Source organism: Pieris napi, chromosome 13, assembly GCF_905475465.1.
Source record: "Pieris napi chromosome 13, ilPieNapi1.2, whole genome shotgun sequence".
Lineage (NCBI taxonomy): Eukaryota > Metazoa > Arthropoda > Insecta > Lepidoptera > Pieridae > Pieris > Pieris napi.
In genome coordinates, this window is record NC_062246.1 from 6,288,030 (window position 1) to 6,304,571 (window position 16,542).

At 32.3% G+C, this 16,542-nt stretch overlaps 2 long non-coding RNA genes and 1 pseudogene across 3 annotated transcripts; 2 read left to right on the forward strand and 1 right to left on the reverse strand.

Annotated features, from left to right (window-relative positions):
- Positions 1 to 5,154: 5,154 nt before the first annotated feature.
- LOC125055352 lies at positions 5,155 to 6,029 on the forward strand. Its single transcript, XR_007117865.1, has 2 exons — positions 5,155 to 5,485; positions 5,564 to 6,029. It is a non-coding gene; the product is annotated as an uncharacterized LOC125055352 (long non-coding RNA).
- Positions 6,026 to 10,736, reverse strand: LOC125055344. Of its 2 annotated transcripts, XR_007117853.1 has the most exons (4): positions 10,463 to 10,736; positions 8,584 to 8,887; positions 8,205 to 8,307; positions 6,026 to 7,447 (listed from the first exon to the last, which is right to left on the reverse strand). It is a non-coding gene; the product is annotated as an uncharacterized LOC125055344 (long non-coding RNA). The 2 variants fall into 2 exon arrangements; XR_007117852.1 differs by lacking the exon at positions 8,205 to 8,307 and having other exon boundaries at positions 10,463 to 10,669.
- A 1,758-nt stretch (positions 10,737 to 12,494) lies between these two features.
- Positions 12,495 to 14,687, forward strand: LOC125055341 (annotated as a pseudogene).
- Positions 14,688 to 16,542: the final 1,855 nt, after the last annotated feature.

The following is a 16,542-nucleotide window of genomic DNA, read 5'->3' on the forward strand; positions in this document are numbered from 1 at the left end:
GTAAAGGTAAATTACTTTTTTTTTTAAAGTAGTTATAGTGAAATAAAATACTAATGCTTTTAAGTCTTTCGCGCCATTGTCTACCAAGAAAAGAAAGGAACTGCGCATATGTTGTAAGCGAACCTTACTTATATAGATATAAATATACAAACGATTCGATATCTCAACTGCTCTGACTTGCATAAATATACATTGGCGGAAGATACCATTCAACTAAGTAATCTCATCATTGAGGCCGCGGACAACCCTTGCATCATAAAAGCGTCGGTAATTATTTTGAAAAACAATCATTTTCCCAGTTATAATTATGCTTATTACATAACTGGAAAGAAAATAGTAATGATTAATAATGAATTCCGAGGACCACAACAAAATCATTACATAGTTAGAGATAATGCACTTCTAGTTAATAATACATATCAAGGCCACTTGCAAGTTCATGAAGTAGCGGGAATGAAGTCACTGCATTCAACAATGTACATGATAGTATATGTAGAGTCAATCAATATTCAGGAACTAGTATACTGGTGTTCGATAACGAATCTAGAGGAGATCTGTATGATGTCTTACTTCGGGAAAAATCCGTGAACTCATTTTAATATCGTGATATTTTTTTTAGCGCTTTGAACGGTAGAAGATAAATCGACACTGCTGAATGAATTGAAACCGCAGAATAAACCTACACTGGGGAATAAATCGACACAGCTGGATAAAGGTAAATTACTTTTTTTTTAAAAGTAGTTATAGTGAAATAAAATACTAATGCTTTTAAGTCTTTCGCGCCATTGTCTACCAAGAAAAGAAAGGAACTGCGCATATGTTGTAAGCGAACCTTACTTATATAGATATAAATATACAAACGATTCGATATCTCAACTGCTCTGACTTGCATAAATATACATTGGCGGAAGATACCATTCAACTAAGTAATCTCATCATTGAGGCCGCGGACAACCCTTGCATCATAAAAGCGTCGGTAATTATTTTGAAAAACAATCATTTTCCCGGTTATAATTATGCTTATAACATAACTGGAAAGCAAATAGTAATGGTTAATAATGAATTCCGAGGACCACAACAAAATCATTACATAGTTGGAGATAATGCACTTCTAGTTAATAATAAATATCAAGGCCACTTGCAAGTTCATGAAGTAGCGGATATGAAATCACTGCATTCAACAATGTATATGATAGTATATGTAGAGTCAATCAATATTCAGGAACTAGTATACTGTTGTTCGATAACGAATCTAGAGGAGATCTGTATGATGTCTTACTTCGGGAAAAATCCGTGAACTCATTTTAATATCGTGATATTTTTTTAGCGCTTCGAACGGTAGAAGATAAATCGACACTGCTGAATGAATTGAAACCGCAGAATAAACCGACACTGGAGAATGAATCGACATAGCTGGATAATTACTTTTTTAAACGGTTTTATTTAGCTCACCCTGTTTGATTTATTTATTATTCTTGGGTAAAATTTAGTAATTCAAATTTCACCCTCTTCCTGTCAACTGATTAATCTGAAATTTTGTATACACTTTGGATTTTGGTGACAATACAATTATGTTTATTTATTATCATTATAAATCCAAGATGGCGGCCGCTACAAAATGGCGGATAACGTAGGTTTTATCAATCCCATCAATATGGGTATCAAATGAAAGGGCTCAACAAGCAGAATACAATATACTATAAAAAATTGAAATCCAAGATGGCGGCCGCTACAAAATGGCGGATAACGTAGGTTTTATCAATCCCATCAATATGGGTATCAAATGAAAGTGCTCAACCAGTATAATACAATGTACTATATAAAATTAAAATCCAAGATGGCGGCCTCTACAAAATGGCGGATAACTTAGGTTTTATCAATCCCATCAACATGGGTATCAAATGAAAGATCTCAACAAGTAGAATACAATTTACTATGCAAAATTGAAATCTAAGATGGCCGCCGCTATCAAATGGCTGATAACCATTTTTTTATTAATCCCACCAATATGGGTATCAAATAAAAGGGCTTGACAAGAAGAATACAGTGCACTATACAACCTCAATATTTAAGATGGGCGCAGCCACCAAATGGCGTATAATAATAAGATTTAAATTTAGAAATTGAATCTGTAATTTAGGTATCTGATTAATCCAGCCTGAATCCACCACCCAAGTCAAGATTTTGTATCGTGTTGAGGACTGTGTGGCGTTAGGGTGGCTAAAAATGATACATTGTTAGCGGTACACCACCCAAGTTAAGGTGAAAGGTTAAAACGCGCCGAGAACTGTAATACCAGCTGATATCAACAAAACTGGGGGTATCAACAAAAGCGGAACTGCAAATATTTGTGGGGGCAAAAGTCATGCTACGGTCCAATATTGACGTTTCAAAGGGATTAGTAAATGGCGCTATAGGCTACATCAACGAAATCGTTTGGCCTCAATTTCGTCGAACTCAGATGTATGCAACAGATGTACCTTCCGTCCGAATTGATTTCGCAAGAGACGGAGTACATCTTATACACCCGAAAGCCATACAGTTTCCAGCTAAGTACAATTACGGGACGGCTGAAAGAAGAATGTTGCCTTTAATACTATCATGGGCTTCTACAAGACATAAAATGCAGGGCAGCACTGTGGATCATGCAGTCGTATACTTAGGTGCGAAACTGTTTGAAGAAGGTCAAGCCTACGTGGCTCTTAGTAGAGTAAGATCATTGCAGGGACTTCGTATAGAGGAGTTGGACTGCAATAAACTAACGGGCAAGAAACCTTGCAATAATGAAGCACTAAATGAATTAAACATAGGGCTAGAATGTGGAAACAAGCTAGCAAGCTCGATTATAAGCGAGTTTTAGGGTTTCATAGTGGTGAGCGAGTAGTACTTTTATCATATGTTTTGTCGATTAAAGACAAACTACGAGCAGTGAAACGATTCCTTGCCAGCCAGCAGTGTGAATGTCCAACGATAAACTAGTTGAAACATCTCTTTTATTTACATGGAGTGTATAACTATTGGAATTTCCATGAGCAAGAAAATAGTAAGTAATTTTAATCCGTGAACTCATTTTAATATCGTGCCCGCAAACCATCCTACAACTCATCTGCTCATAGTCAGAAGACTGATTGCACGATGAGCTCTATTAAAAAAAAAAAAAACTTTTTAGCAATATATCGTCGTAGAACGTAATCACATCTGGAATATCTTTGAACAAATTTGCCATAAATTTTTGAAATATTCCCGGACTTGAAGCTAAGCCGTATACTAAGCGATTATATTTAAAAAGCCCCTTATGTGTATTGATTACAGTGTACGCTTTTGATTCTGCATCTAGTTCAAGTTGATTATAAGCCTGCGATAAATTAATTTTTGTGTAGTATTTATTTCCACTGAGGTCGCTAAACAATTCATCAATCCTCGGTACCCGATACCTATTAATCATTAAGGCTCGATTGAGTGTCACCTCGTTGTCGGCACAAATACTAATTCCCCCGTCTGTGTTGGAAGCAATGACCAGCGGAGTAGCCCAGTCGGAGTGGTCCACCGGTTGCACGACGCCGGCCTGAAGCATGGCATCTAGTTCTGCATCCACACGCGCTCGTATAGAGAAAGGCAATGGCCTTGCTCTGCAAAATATAGGCTTTGCGTCCTCACGCACCTTCAGCGCCACCGTACCAACAGTGTACCTGCCCAGGGTCCCGTCAAACACCGACTTATATCTGGAAAGTACTAGTATTATTGATTTGGTCATTCGATTGGCTTAAATTTAGGGATATCTATATTCAATTCTGAGAGCCTTTGTCGGCTGTACCTACCAATTTATTGGCTCTCAGAATATGACAATAGTTGTCGATAACATAAAGGTCCAAAACTTTACATACATTGCCATATTTTACACTGATTTCTAAATATCCCAATGGTTCAATGGTAGACCTACGACGTCATAAAACTTTAATTTAAACCTGCATGACTTTAACTTCAATTTGTTAAAGTATTTTAAAAATTTACTTTTACTGATACAAGATAAAGCGGACCCAGTATCTATTTCCATATTCAACAATGTATTGCTCACTAGTAAGGAAATACACACCGGCTTGTACGTAGCTAAGGACATCTAATAGATTGGCTCCTCATCCATGTAGTCTTCATCTTCCTCTTGCTGGCGCACCTCGCTCGCCGGCGCCGCTTTGGCCGCCGGTCCTGCCTCGCATCCGGCGGCTCCCTGCAGCCAGTAGTTGTCGGCGGGGGCTCCTTGTCCGGCCCCATGCCCGGCGCCACGTGATCGCCCGCCACGCTTCCCGCGCCACCCACGCGACCTGCCACTGTACCCGTAGCTGTTCATCACGCCCTCACCGCGTGCTCCAGTCTTCTCTCGTCCCGTACACATACGTCGGAGATGGCCTGTCGTTTTGCAGAGGCTGAACACAAAATTTTTGTAAACACAATCTTCCCAGCGATGATTTGTGTCCCCACATGCTTTACAGTCACGTATTTGCATTTGAGTGAACGATCCACAAAGCCCGCATCACGTTCCGCCCCCTCAAGGTTAATCGCGAGCGACACGGCTTTATTATAGCAAAGATTCTACTCGGCAAACAGCCTCTGTCTTGTAGATTCACTTTTAGCCCGCACACGAATTGGTTTCTAATATTATCTTCTAGTGTTGTTGAAAAATCACAAAACCGTGATAATTTTTTTAAGTCTGCCACGTAGTCGGCAATCGATTCGTTTTCTTGCTGCCTTCTTTGGCGAAATCTGTAACGCTCCGCTAATATTGAAGGTTTCGGCTGCAAATGCGTTTCCATTAAACTCACAACTTCTTTGAAAGTTAGACTCGAAGGTTTCTTCGGACTGGCCAACGTAGATAGCAAGTCGTAGCTTTCTTCCCCCCTTACCGCTATAAGCGTGGGTAATTTGACGCCATCTTCTATTTTATTCGCCATAAAATACATCTCAACCCGTTCAATATACGCCGACCAATTGCCGTTTTTAACGTCGAATGTACTAATTTGTCCAATCCTTATAATTTTTCTCAACACTGTTTTATTAATAATTACATTTATGTGAATAATTCCACGTTCGCCACTGACAAATTAAAGATACGTGTACTTTCGCAAAACGTTTATTGAAGACTGACGTCTGACGCTCAGCCCACAGGCCTCCCGAGTCCCTCCTCAGTCACCTCAGTGTTGCCAACTTAGGGTGGGTTGCATCAACAAATTTTGACGGACACGTAATCTTTAAATATGGCGCTAACGAACGTTAGACAAAAAAAGTGTTGATTCACCATCTATGACCGCTTAGGTTCGTTAAAAACGTTACGTTACGCTTACGTTAACCAGTGCTTGAACCATTCGTATTTCGTAATTGACAATTGTCAAATTTTGGTTTGTAACAGGTAACTTCGTAGTTCGTACTTCTTAAACACTGTTTCCTCTGAATTTAATATTAGAGATGGTTTGATTAATAATTATTTTGCAAGGTATGTTAATATTACGATTATTTTTGACTTCAAAAAAATAAATAGCAAATTTAATATTAAAGATGTCTTATATTTCAGATTATAACTTTTTTATGGCATGGGTGGTATTGTTAAGGACTAACATATTCTATACTGTTTATATTGCTTATTGCAGCTTTTGGTAAAGAAATAAAATATTTGACAAAAATAATATGCCTTTACTAACTGAATTACTTACAGCCTACAGATTTTATTAATTTAGACCAAAAGTTAACTTCATTGACAACAAACAGAAAACTAGTTTTCTCTAAATTTAATTTTATTCTAATATCAGAGATACATAGTTTAATTATTATTATTTTGCAAGGTAGGTTAATATTAAGATTATTTTTAACTTCAACAAAAACAAATCTCAAATTATAATTTTAAAGCTGTCTTATTTTCAGATTATAACTATTTTATGGTATGGATGTGAAATATGGTGCAGGATTAACATATTATATACTGTATATATATATATTGCTATTGCATGCTTTTGGTGGAGAAATAAAAAGTTTGACAAAAATAATATGCCTTTTTATTACCGAATTACAACATTACATAGTTATGCCTGCCTATGCACATAAGAATTAATTCATCTTAAAAATCTATTTCTTTACAGTTTTTATAATTTTTTACACTAATTTTATTACATTGATACACACAACTGTTTAATTATTTTGAAGAGCATTTATACTAAGTTTCAAGTAATTCTGATCATAAACAAGTTATAGTAAGTTAATTTTTTTTTTTGTAAAGGTAAATACCACTTTTCATACATTTTACATTAGAATTGGCAGTTTCATACAATCTTACATCCCTTTAGTATAATTAATAGTAAGTAATTTTTTTTTTGTAGTTTAAAAATGATTTCATCATTCTTCCTCTTCTCATTTAGATGTTGAACACGCAACTCAAAAATTTCTTTTTCATATTTATTATCTGAAAGGGCATTAAATTCTGCATGAATCGCACTCCATGCCCTCTTTTTTTGCAAATTGTTAGTACTGTCTGTCTTTTTATTAAATAATATGTGTTTATGTTTTTCTATTAAATTTCTAAATCTGTCCCCTTCTTTTCCAAAATTTACCGAACGTTCTCTGAAAGTCAATGAGTCATGTAAATAAATACATTTCTAACTATATCTCTCAATATAATATATATATACTTTGTGCATATACAATTCATACAATATAATAATAAAATAATAGCTTTATACCATTTCCATTTACTTCCTTCTCTATATCCATACAAAATACCTATCAAACAAATTAAATTAATTTTTTTTTTACAAATGCAACCATCCCATCAATATTTTTTTATGACGTTGTCACGTTCAACTATTGTCAAATAATAGCTCAATTAGTTTGATTAATTTGAGAAAGATTATTTTGCAATTACCCAAGCCTTGTCTTTTTTCTGGTGATTTTAATGCTCACAATATAGCTTTTGGTTGTGATACTACCAATTCAAGAGGTCGTGAATTATTTGATATATTTGATGATGCTGATTTATGTATTTTAAATTCTAGTGACCCTACTACTATTTCTAGACCTGGTAATAATGCATCAGCCATTGATGTTACTTGTGTTAGCCCTGCACATATTGCACCACTTTGTGAGTGGTATGTCGGTGATGACTCTTTAGGGAGCTATCATTTACCTACTTTTGTTAACATCATTACCTCAACTAAAAAATATACAGTTCAAGAGTCTATACATAAGTATTTATATAATAAAACAAACTGGAATATGTACAATGACAAATCCAAAGATATATTTGATAAATTTTCTCCTTCAACAATTGATACTTTAGTTCAATATGATGAATTTTCTAAATTACTACTTAGTTTAAAAGAAAACTGTGTTCCATTGTTAAAGCATAAATCTTCTAGTAAAAAGTCTGCTCCTCCAGCTCCTTGCTGGAATGATACTTGTGCCGAGGCTGTAACCAAATCAAGAGAAGCGTTAGCTAATTATAGACGTAAATCGTAATATGACAATGGACAATTATATAGAATACTAGCTGGCCTGGCGAACATTGTACCTACCGCCTAACAGTCGATTCTTTATTTTTTTTAAATACTTGTTCTGCTATTCGGGAATCGGGACACCGGACAATCGGTCTAGCTAGTAAGATAAAAAAAAGAAAGTTGATAATACAACAAATACATTATGTCAAAAAATAAAAATTTACCTTCCCAGAACCCCTCCACTAACACTTGAACTTTATGATATGGTATTAAAGTTCAAATTGCCTTTAAATATTATTACGAATATTATGTATGGGAATATAGAAGTGTTGTTTTAGACTTTTTCACTCAATTTTTTTAATTTTTCTCTCCGTAAGAACCATCCTCGTACCTCGTTTTCATGTTATGTCGTGACAACGGAAAACGGGTTTCATTTTTATATATATAGATAAGAAAATAGATTCGAGGAAAAAAAATATTATAAAAATGGCTAAGAAAGACAGTTGGAAAAGTCTTTGATCGTCTTTTAATAGATTCACTCCAGTATCCCGAGTGTGGAATTTTATTAGAAGACTTAAGAGAATTAACATTAATAGAAATGTGTCCATAAATGATGAGTGGATAGCAAGTTTTTTAGAGAAGTTAGGGCAGCCTAGTAATAACAACGATAATATTTCTGGTTTATTCGAATTTAATGATGGAAGTCAGTGGAGCAAGTTTCTACTTAACTCTTTTTGTTTTGAAGAACTTGACATGGCTTTGTCTTCAAGAAAGAATACAACCCCTGGTCTTGATGATATTCCTTATATTATGCTTCAAAATCTACATGTTTCTGTAAAACATATTATACTTAATATTTTAAATTCGCTTTGGTCTCAGCAATTGATTCCAGAATCCTGGAGGTTGCAATGTGTCATACCAGTGTTAAAACCTGACAAACCCAATGATCATTTTAATTCGTACAGACCCATTTCTCTTACATGTTGTGTAGGGAAATTGTTTGAGCAAATGATTAAGATTAGACTGGACTATTTTGTTGAAAACCAGAAACTTATTCCTTCTTGTCAGTTTGGATTCACAAAAGGCAAAAGAAAGTTTTATAGCTTACCTGACTGATATGAAGAAGTGTTTGTTATCAGGTTCTACTGCAATTTGTGTTTTCCTTGATGTTCAGGGGGCATATGATAATGTAGATCTTCACCAATTAATTAGGGTGCTATATTCTTTGGGCTTCCCAGGAAAGCTTTTAAAATGGATTTTCCATATGTATTATGGTCCTTTTTTATATATTAAATACAATAATGTTTTTCATGGTCCAAAATTAGCATTCAAAGGGTTGATGCAAGGGTCTTCTTTATCTCTAATCCTGTATAACCTTTATACTTCACAAATATATAGATATGTGACTGAATCTGAAAAAATATTACAATTTGCTGATAACATCTTAATATAATATAGTGTAGGCAGTAATTTACAGGTTACTCAAGCAAAAGTTAATTCAGCTTTATGTCAACTTAACTACTATTATACTGAGATACTTAAATTAAATATAAATAGTAGTAAAAGTTCAGTTTTAGCTTATGGTATTGATACTAATGTAAATGTTAAGTATAACAATAATTTAATCCCTCAAAATAGCGAAAAAAGTTTCTTGGTGTAATTTTTGACACTAAATTAAAATTTACCCAACACATTGACTATATTTGTAGGAGAGCTTTGAAAGGTATCAATATTTTGCCGTCCTTAGCAGGAACTTTTTGGGGTTCTGATCCAAAAATTCTTTGTTTTATATAAAAGCTTAGTATGTAGTCATTTTGATTATAGTTGTCTGGGATATATGAATATTAGTTCTATATTATTAAAAAAGCTTGATGTTATCCAAAATATTGCTCTTAGAATTGTTACTGGTGCAATGCGTACCACTCCTATCAATTCTATGGAGGTTGAGTCATGTGTAGAACCACTATGTATTCGGCGAGTATTAATTGCTGAAAAATTTTGCCTGAAAATTATAACTTCTCAGAATGATGTCCTTCTTCCAAAACTTTCTTATTCTATAACTATCACTAATACACCAGATTTGCCTTCAAGTATAACAGCGACTAATGTTCTCAATAACCAGATCCCTGAATTATTGGGAATTATGAGCTTTATGACTGATTTATCTGATAATATGTACAAATCTGAACTATGGCCTGTATATCTCTGTAAATATAAAGCTCTTATGTGTAAATTAAATATAAATATGTCCAGTGTATGTAGTAGATAATATAGACTTTCTTGATTATTGCTGTACCAAGCCTAACAGTTACAAAGTCTACACTGATGGGTCTAAATCTTCATCTGCAGTGAAATCGGGTTACTATGATCCTCAGGCTAAAACCTCAAAATGTTTTATGTTAAGTAATACTTGCAGCATATTTACAGCTGAAGCTTATGCTATCTATCAAGTTGTATTGTACTTACAAAGTTTACAAAATAATGATAACTACGTGGAGTTCCTAATAATTTCAGATTCAAAAAGTGTGTTAATGGCTTTAGACAAATGTCATACTCATTATAGAAATTATTTATTGTATAAAATTAGAGAAGCATTGATTTCTTTGGATACTCCAGTAACATTTAAATGGGTGCCCTCTCATAGGGGTATCAAGGGAAATGATATTGTAGATGGTATCGTCAATTCTAATTATGATGAGGATCATAGTATTACATGCAGAGTTCCTTTTACGGATTTTATTTTCGACTTAAAACAAAGAAGTCACAAGTTATGGGAAATCTATTGGAAATTATCCTCACAGCATAAAGGTAGTTGGTATGCAGAGATCCAAAAAGAACTTCCAAGTAAACCTTGGTATGATAAATATAACAAAGGAGCCAATGAACGTAAATTTATAACCATTATTAATCGTTTGAGGTTTGGCCACTGTCATACTCCAAGCCATTTATTTCGTTTTAAAATTATAAATAATAACAGATGCACATACTGTGGAGGAAATGAGGCCGACTTATCCCACCTCATCTTGAGTTGCCCGACCTTTAAATTTCAACGATTAATACTAGTAACGGATATTATGAAGTTGATGGATTTTGATGAGAATAATCAGACTAAACTTGGAAATTCTTTAGCAAATAACCCGACAAGATCAGATCATCAGCTTTAGACTCATCAGTCACTGCAAATGGTAGTCATCAATGTCAATTGTCAACCATCACAAATAGAAATTCCCCGCCGTGTCCAAGATTTACTGAAATGTCCAGTTCTATTCAAAGCTATTTACTATTTTATAAAAAACACGGTTGAGAAAATTTAAAGCTCACCATTGTATTATATAAATTTATTGTATTTTATGTTAAGTTAGTATAGTTATTTGTGTAAGATATTTTGTTATACCTTTTTTTAAAGTGCCAATGGACTTTGTATCCGGCTAATAAATAAATTAAAAAAAAAAGACGAACTCATGGACTTTTTGGCGGGAAGTCAAACTAAGCGGGTGTTTTAAATTTTGCGTTTCAATAATTAATTTTTTTTCTCTGTAAATAGAATATTTGTATTTTTTTCTCTGTAAATAGAAAATTTGTAACATTTTGTAAATAAATATACTACTATAGAGTTCCTATAGCAAAATTTTTTTCTCCGTGTGGGTTTTTTAGTTATCAACAGACTCGATAGAGTCTGGCGCCAAGTTCCATTCTCAAGCCAGACTACCGAGTGTGTATATACCGTAAGCAGAACGGTTTTTTGAGGTTAGTAATTTTTTTTTCAAATTTACTTTGATTTTTTTTAATATGATATTTTATAATTGTAGTTCATGCTTTTTATTACGCGTATTACTTGATTATTATCAATTATCTTTATAATTTCTATTTAAAATTATTAAAAATAATCAGCACAATCTATAGCGATCCAGATTTTTAGATTTTAACTTTTTTCTTATGTAAAAAGCGGACGGCCAGAGATAAATAATATAAGGGTGCATGCTAATCTTATAATAGATGGGAAACTACAGTGAAAAAAGATATTTGACAGCTTGCAATTTCACACGCCAGGCGGCGCAAGAATAACTTTTACATTAACTATAGCTTAAAGGGGATAGTTTGCCACCGGAAATATATTAAATTAAAATTGTCAATTTTTATTATAATTACAAAAAATACTGAAATCCGAACAAAAACAGTTTCACTGTAAAAAAATCACGCCAAGTCCACGTTCATAAGACTTTTAAGAAAAAAAAAATTTATTTCTTTACATACTATAAAATAAAAAATAAAAAAATCCAAGTAATCGATATGGTTGTATATGATTTTCGAAAATTAAATTTTTTTTTGTTGTAAATTTAAAAATTAAAAGAAACAATTTTGGAACGTACTTGGTGTGCGTCAGTGTGTACTTCAATTTTTTTTATAGTCCTAGTAGATAGATTTTAGGAATATGAAATTCCAAAAAAAAGTGAAATATTTCGTAACCACGCACACTAAATTTTATGTGTTAAGTTAGAAATAAGGTATATTATTACTTTGAGTGTATTTATTTTAAGAAATATCCTTGTAAATTACTCGAAATAAAATGATGCGCTCACTATTTGTTTTTCTAATTAAGTAGACTTGTTATGGTGTAATTAGGAGATATTTTCTAGCACTTTTGAGACTGAATGTATTAATTGTTATGAATGTTTTGTAACATAAATAATATTTGAAAAAATGTTAATAAGGAAAGTTGAATATTAAATCTTTTCTTTTATTATACATTAAATCCTTAATTTTATTACACATTTAACAAAATTTCTATATGCTCTATATGCTCATTTCACAACCATACATGTCTATTTCTATTTATAGATTAGATAGAAAATAGACCTTTAAACTTATCTATGACTGGAGTCGTGCAAAATATTTTTTGGGCTAAGCCCATCAGTGATTAACCACACGCAATTCTAGGTCAAATGTTAAGTCATTATCAATTGTAATTGAACATTTGAGTACATAATTAGGAATTGTTTACCGTTCACGATGAAGTGACGTACGTATGTACTGATAATAAATTATATAAAAGCCGATCCACTAGGGCGGGGAGCGCTTTCCAGTTTTAGAAGCATCGGGAAAACAGTAGTTATTGTTGTGTTCCTTACGCTCATCGTGTATGCATGTAAGTAATAATTGTCTTTAAAAATATTTCGAAACTTTTGTTTTGATTTTTTCCTCTTGTTGCATTTGTTAACAGAAATATATTCTGTCTGTATTTTGTCTTTAAAAGACAGTAATATAACTCATTATGAAAGATTATACAATCTTGGACATTAATTTGTGTCAGTTTCTAAGTTTAGGGATTTATGGCCATCAATAAATTTGGCCGTTTCTAAACTCTAAAATTGGAAAATATGAAATTTTCCAATTTGTAAAATAAGCAAACCATAAAAAATGATTCAATTTAACAATTCTTAAATTATTGAAACTCAAAAATTCAATGTTTGGAGTTATATAAAAAAAGTTTTTCAGAGTAGGTACCAAAAAATCTAAACTATAAATAATTTTATAATTTTAATTAATTTATTTAATATAATAAAGTAGGTACATATATAATATTAAACACATAATATACACAACATCGCTACTGTGAATTCACTCTGCGAACATATAAATATGTCGATAGTAAAATATGAATGCCGTGCAAATTTTAATTTTTTCTTGCATTAGTAATCAAAAATATTATATTCTTCTTTATTGTTTCTCTGAAAGTCAGCAATAAGACTCATTTTAATATCGTGCTATTGTTTTAGCGCTTCGAGCGGTAGAAGATGAATCGACACTGCAGAATAAACCGACACAGCTGGATAAAGGTAAATTACTTTTTTTTTAAAGTAGTTATAGTGAAATAAAATACAAATGCTTTTAAGTCTTTCGCGCCATTGTCTACCAAGAAAAGAAAGGTACTGCGCATGTGTTGTAAGCGAACCTTACTTATATAGATATAAATATACAAACGATAAGTGGATTCTAGTTTATTGCTAATTATAATTAAACTACATTGAATTAGCAAAATATCTTTTAAAAATATCATAAGTGTTGAAACTAGTGTTTTTCTATGACATTAATCTGTAAATATTGTTCTATAAATGCGATAGAAAATAAGTAGAGACAATTTTAGTTCTTACTTGATTTTTGTAAGGCGAGAGTAGAGCACTATTTCATTCGCTTCGCTTATGAGGCGTGCAATGAACTTCTTTCTTTATTTTTTTTCTTATACTTAATTAACTTATTTTGAATTTATCATATATTTTTCCAACAAATTGGCCTCATATTCAGCAAATTGCATTTTATTTCTTTTCGTTGTATTTGCAATCAAAAACAAAAAAATTTTTATCGTTTTATTAAGAAATATTACTAATATTTGATTTTTTTCCATTTATTCAGTGGGTAATCAATCAGTTAACAACGAAAATGCACCGAAGCTGCCTCAACCTCAAATCTTTCGATATCTCAACTGCTCTGACTTGCATAAATATTCAATGGCGGAAGATACCATTCAACTAAGTAATCTCATCATTGAGGCCGCGGACAACCCTTGCATCATAAAAGCGTCGGTAATTATTTTGAAAAAACAATCATTTTTCCAGTTATAATTATGCTTATAACATAACTGGAAAGAAAATAGTAATGATTAATAATGAATTCCGAGGACCACAACAAAATCATTACATAGTTGGAGATAATGTACTTCTAGTTAATAATACATATCAAGGCCACTTGCAAGTTCATGAAGTAGCGGGATATGAAGTCACTGCATTCAACAATGTTAATGATGGTATATGTAAAATCAATCAATATTCAGGAACTAGTATACTGGTGTTCGATAACGAATCTAGAGGAGGTCTGTATGATATCTTACTTCGGGAAAAATCCGTGAAGTTAATGTATGAATTGTATCCTAACGATCTGTCAAATTATGAAAGTGGAGCCTTTAATGATATAAGAGAGTATACAGAATACTCTTTGGACAGAACTGATCAAGCACAGCCCGACCTCACTAATGTAGACAAGATCGGATTTCTACAAGATGTGAAATTTGGATCAAAAATTAAACGTCCTGAAAGTGCTGTTATCGTTCAAAGATTCGAAGATTTAATTAATACTGATTTTTTATTTCCACAATATTAAATATAATGTATATTTAATGTAATATCAATGTAATAAAATAAATATTTTAACGCATAATAATGACTTCTTGTTAAATAACATTTCCCTGATTAAAAAAATCAATTTAAGAGCATACACTGAAAAAAAATATTATTTGATTCAAGAGAAAAATTCTTGAACCAAGAAAATAATTTTGAAGAGGGCAATTGTCTTGAATCAAGACGAAAAATTCTTGAATCAAGTAAAATTTCCTTAAATCAAGAATTTTTCTACTCAAATCAAGAATATCAAGTTCTTGATTCAAGATTTTTTCTGTGTAGGAAATATCATCCTTTTTAATACTTTTCAATACTTTTCAATTTCTCCTCTTAAGGAAAAATTAACATGTAACTTTCTGATTAGAAAAAGGAATTTAAAACGAGTCAAAACGATTTGAGATTTAATTTGAACACTCTATAGGTATTCATTCTGCATTGAGATAAATTTTTAGTAGCATAATTATTATTTAAAGAAATGCCAATAAAAAAAATTGCATATTAAATCCTTTATTTTATTACACATTTAACAAAAGTTTTACATAAGTAGGTACTCATTTCACAACCATACATTTCTATTTATAGATTAAAAACTTTCAATATATCTATGACTAGATGCTAATTAGAATTAAATAAAAGCTACCTATTGCTAATATACATGATAATAAACTATGAGATAGATTCTACATTTTGTGCAGTAGATTGTTGTCTTTATCAACTAGTAGCTGCAAAGACCATATCAGTACCATCAGTAGTGCTGAGAACCAGACAGCAGAGGAATTTTAGCGTTCCTACTGTAAGGCAGTACGTTTTTAAACACATGATATTGCATTGCTATCTGTATAGGAATGAATCAGACCAATTTGTATTTCATAAATTTCTTTCTCACTTTACACTTTACAGCCCAACCTCGAAAATATTAAATCATTCGGTAGTTTTACCAATAACACTGTTTAGTTTATTTTTTAATTGTACCAAAGCTAATGCCAAATAAAATTTAGATAAAGATATTTAAAGTATTTTTAAGATAGATAATATTTTTGATGTATTAGCTATAGATTGCAATAGATTGGATAATATATCTCAGTAAATTTAGTTAATAAAAACAATTCGAGTCATTGCAAATATGTTGCTTATTTTCACCACACCTTCCATAAACTAGATATGTGCTTATCATGTGATGAGCCATTTTATCTAAGTAGAGGATCAAAGGTCTTTAATAACACGCCAAACGGCAAAAATACCGGCAGTATTTGCGTATGTTCTATTAATCACATAGGGTAAGTGACTATATTAATTAAAACATTCAAACAACCAATGGGGAAAATTTATTGATAAGCATACCACAAAATAATACAAATACCTATCCATTAAAAGTAACATAATGAAATTATAATGCAAGTCTACCGTCTGATGAGCTATTCTCAATGAATTAAATGAAACATTACCTAAACCAATTAAGGACTTCATTGATGTTTATTCTCAAGGGGTAGTTCTTCCATATCACGCGGTGCTATCATACACATGAGTAATCTAATTAGTTAGGGATGTTTCGTACCTAAGGATGTAAATCCGCTAAGTTTGTCAGCACCCAGTATAACAACTACCTTTGATAGACACACGGAGTCATTATGTAAGAAATAAGAGTTCTGAGTTAATGATTCTCGATTAGTGTTCTATTAAATTCCAAGTTACAACCGCTTTTGCGAGCCCGTAATATCGATAATTAGTAGGGCGATTCCGTACTCGCGGGTGCAACATTAAGACTCACTCAAGGCTTCTTAATAAGATAATAAAAACTCTTTTTAAAGAAATGACTGGTCGCAGGATTACATTGTAATCTGTTTTACAAAAATTAATATAAAAAACATTTAATAAAATGTCTAAATAGACACAAG